The sequence below is a fragment of the Gossypium hirsutum genome, chromosome A08 (assembly GCF_007990345.1).
Source record: "Gossypium hirsutum isolate 1008001.06 chromosome A08, Gossypium_hirsutum_v2.1, whole genome shotgun sequence".
NCBI classification, from domain to species: Eukaryota; Viridiplantae; Streptophyta; class Magnoliopsida; order Malvales; family Malvaceae; genus Gossypium; species Gossypium hirsutum.
In genome coordinates this window covers 63175745-63180249 of record NC_053431.1, presented here as the reverse complement: position 1 = coordinate 63180249, position 4505 = coordinate 63175745, and positions in this window count along the sequence as shown.

The window sequence follows — 4505 nt, the reverse complement described above, 5'->3', positions numbered from 1 at the left end:
TGAACCAAGACTTCTTAGGTGATTCCCAGGACACTTAATCATCGAGATAAGCATGCATTTGAGTTACACAACATACAGAAAATAAGTACCTACATTTTGAGGCGTTACACTACCTAGCAACTTAGCAATCATTCATCCAGCAGCCTAACTCAAGCGCACGTTGCACGCCTACCACGCGCACGCCTGCCCCATCACACCTGCATTGCACGCCCTGTGCTGCTCCAGCTCCAGCTGGCCAGGCCTTCATCCCGCACCTGTGCCCAGCTTCCGTGCGCGCTCATGCCAGGCCTGCTCGACGAAGGTCCGCACACCGCTCGCACATCCAACCGAGCCCGCGCACGTTGTTGCTTGCATCCAACCCCTGCTTTGCGTTGCTGTCTCGTAGACTCAGGCGGTACACCGACCTTGGACCAAACCAACCCCTTTAGCTGAAAACCCTCCAACTTCTTTTAATTTTTCATCTTTTGTTTCATAGTTATTTTCTTAGGAGTTCCTAATTTTTACAAAAAAGGTGGTAAGACCAATTTTTCTCCAAAATTTTAATTTTATTCAATTATTTGATTTTTCAATTTATTAATTAAATTTTTGAAAAAATAATTTTTCCCATCTTATGTTAGGTTAATCATGCCTCGCAAGAAAACTCATGCCTTTGCCCAAATTGACGAATCATAAAACAAGTTCCACTATGAAGAAGCCAAAGGGAGATACAAAAGTATTTTAGTTTTTCAACCTTTTTTATTTTTAATTTCTTCATTTTTCAAATATGTATATTTATTCCTATCTTTTATACATTTGATTATGTATTTTATATATTATAATATTTAACCTTTTTATATAGTTTATTTTCAAATATATATTTTCTATGCATGTATATATATTATATTATCATTTCATGTATTTTGAACTATTGCATTATATTTTTATAATTTGAAAATGTTCTATTTATTCATTTTTTAGTGTATGTCATTTATCTTATTTGTGCATAGTTTCATTTTTTTATATGCTATGTTTAATTATTTCTTTTATGTGCTATTTTATGATATATATTGTTGTATAATTTTTGCATGTATTATGTTTTTCTTTTAGTTTATTCATGTTATTATTTGTTTATTATCTTATATTTACCCTAGTATGATTTTTTTCATTAAACGTATGTTCATGTTATTTAGTTTTGTCTTAATGATATTAGTTATGTTTGTATGGAAATGTTAGAATATTTTGTACATCTATGCTTCATGATGCATTAATATGTCATCCTAAAACGTCATTTAAAATAATATTCTAAGGTTTTTTTAAAAAATAAAAGGCAATGCTTGATGTTTGGAAACTTCGAGAAAGGTAGTGCCCTAACTTACTGGGTTGCGACTTTTCTCGTTGAATTCGAATAGTCAAGCACCCTTCTAAGTGATTTTGAGTTTTCAAAACTTAAACAATTATTTTGAAATTTCAAAACATAGTGTCCTAACTTACTGGATATGACATTTTGTTGTTTCGAGATAGAAATTTTCGAAAGACGAGCTTAGTTTCGAAGGTTTTAAAATGTTGCGTCCTAACTTACTGGATGTGATGTTTTGACTCGTTTGAAATAAGTGAGCCTTAATTTTCAAAATTGAGACATTCTAATTAAAAGAGGTTTACATCTTAAAACTTTCAAATTTCTGACATTAAAGACACTTGATAATCAATTAGGTACCAATTTTTGGGCGTTACGAGGGTGCTAACCCTTCCTCGTACGTAACCGACTCCCGAATCTGTTTTCTCGACTGTCGTAGGCCAAAATTAATGTTTTAAAACAAAACATTTTATAAGGTGATCCAATCACACTTAAAAAGATTGGTGGCGACTCCCTTTTTTGTTTTTCTGAAAGTCGATTCCCATTTTCCAAAACTCGATTTAAAAATGGTTTCGACAGCTTGGCGACTCCGCTGGGGACTAATAAGAGAGTCAAGCCGTGTACTTGATTATCTCTTGTCTTAATGTCGGAAATTAAAAATTTTAAAATTTAATCCTCTGTGCATTACATGTGTTTGTATTATTGCATGTGTTGCTATATTCTGATACGCATTGCATTTGCATGACCGTTGTGGTCACACCCTTAAGTGGGAGTGAGAAGCTACGCCTTCGTGAGGTTTTCGCCTCCGTGTAGGATAGTGGATCACTTTCGGGATACATCTGTACCTATGGTTTCGTGAGATTTTCATCTCCGTGTAGCCATAGGGAAATGTATTCCCCTGAACTGAACTTGATTCAAATGAGCCTATAATGGGTGAGGATCGAGGAATCTGCTGGTTCGGGTACCTCAAACTTTACAAGCAAACCACATATAGAAAAACCGTAAGAGCTCAATATAGACAGAATTAAAATTAGGTTATCTTTGTGTTTATTAATATCATATGATACTGATTGTTTTCTTTCTTTTGTGCATGTCATTTTGCATTTAAAAGGTATCGATTCACGGTCAGTTTTTAAGTTAGAAAATTTTATCATGGAGAACAGACTTCTTGATAGAATGGAGGGCAATGTTAATGTCCATAAATGGTCAAAGGAAACGCTGAAGGATACACATCAGAATTATAGGGTTACACTCGCATCAGCGTGGCACAAAATAATCTCCAGGAGTTAAAGGAAATATGGGATCAATGGAGTAATGAAGCTAAGCAGTTGTTCTACAATAACTAAGGGAACTTGCAGTATTTGCTTCATAGGAGGATAGATGAGCGATTCAAAGTGAGTGTAGGAGTATTGATGGACACTTCTACCATTATAGCATTTCTCTTTCATATGAAGACGGTTGCCATGTGGATGGTAAGGGTAAGGGTATTGGAAGGAAAGTGATTGATAGAGTGCATGAGACCTACAAAAATGAGTTGGATGGAAAGAATTTTGCCTATGATGGTAAAAGCTCATTTACTATAGGATCGCTACCAAACAACAAGCTTGAGTTTACTGTTGTACTTTTCAGAAACAATGGAAATGCAAGCCCCAATGGCCTAGGTAGCTCAAGTAAGCGTGAAAGGAAGCGATTAAAGAAGACCATATCATAGAAAGACCTTTAGAGATTAGCTATGCTGCGAAGGTACCGAGGCAGGATACTCTACGTAGGTAGAAATCTGAAAGCTCTCAAGAAACATTGAGGATATAGGATATTATTTTAAGGTAGCACACTGCAAAACGGGATACCTAACTGTTCGCTAATCTATCTCAAAATAATCAGAACAACTTCACAGGTATTGGAGGAGGTGCCCTTAGCTGCACGGATTACCCCAAAGGTGAGGCCGTAGCTCGAACTTAAGAGGCATCTGATTATTAACAGACATTGGCGGCACAAGCTGACATATTGAGCACCAATATGAGCTACAATCTAATCGTGGCCAAGAGTTTGTTTTGTTGTTAAAACTTTAGGCATTAGGGCGAAAGGGTATTTGTAATCCATTTATATATAAAGATATTCTTTTTCTAAATAAAGTTTTCTAAATGAGATTGAATCGAGATCGATACCTTTTGCATTCATTTGCATCTTATAGCATTTCATTGCATCATTTGCATTCAAAATTATAAAAAGGCACTAATTAGTTAAAGTTATTAAAAAGAGAAAGAAAAAGAGAGAGAGAGAAGAGGGTCACGGAAGAGTGAAAAAGAAGTTGAATGGGAATTAATGACGTTCCCTTACATATCCCTGACTTTTGTGTCAGAAGGGATAGCTTACCTAGGGAAGGAGGTGTTTAGAAATGAAAAATCATCCCATAAATGTCATACATGAGGAAGGGACTGAACAAAGAAACCTTGAGGGCATTCACCCTTACGAACCGTGAATTTCTTTAAACAATTGGACTGCAGAAGAACTTCCTGTAATCTTTAGGAATTTTACGGAGTAATATTCAGAACACTCTTGTTGCTTTAAAGCCTAGGAGTAATGAGATTTCTTTTGAGAAGCGGGCTCATGTTCAGACATTTTTATTTTCAATAAAACATACTTTTATTATTTATCCAAGTAAATATTCTTTCATTCTGATTCTTTTGACCTTTGACATTCTTTATAAATTTTCATTTCATGTAAATAGTCATTCTTGAATTCATTTATTCCTTGTATATTCTTTTGTGTGCCTATCATAGATCCCTAGATATCAATGACACGGGCAATGATACTACAGATTCAGAGTTCCTTTTGAGTGTGATATGTGTTTAGAGGAATCTCAGTACTTTGAAGGTGACAGAAATTGTGACTTGTTTCTGAATTTGTTGAAAATGGTTTTTACCCCATGAAATGGTGGTAGGAAATATAGCCTTAAAGGAAGGAAAGATTGCGAAATTGGAATTAGCTGAGGAGACAAAACAAGACCTTGTTGAGACTATTATGGGAATTCAAAAATGTGGTCCAAAGACGCATGCAGGAGGATTTGCAATTGCCAGGATAAACATGAGGTTTTGGGGCACTGTTGGTCCACCATGGAAAGGGATCGCATCAGTTGTACAATGAATGCCAAATTTAAAGGAGTCAAGACTTA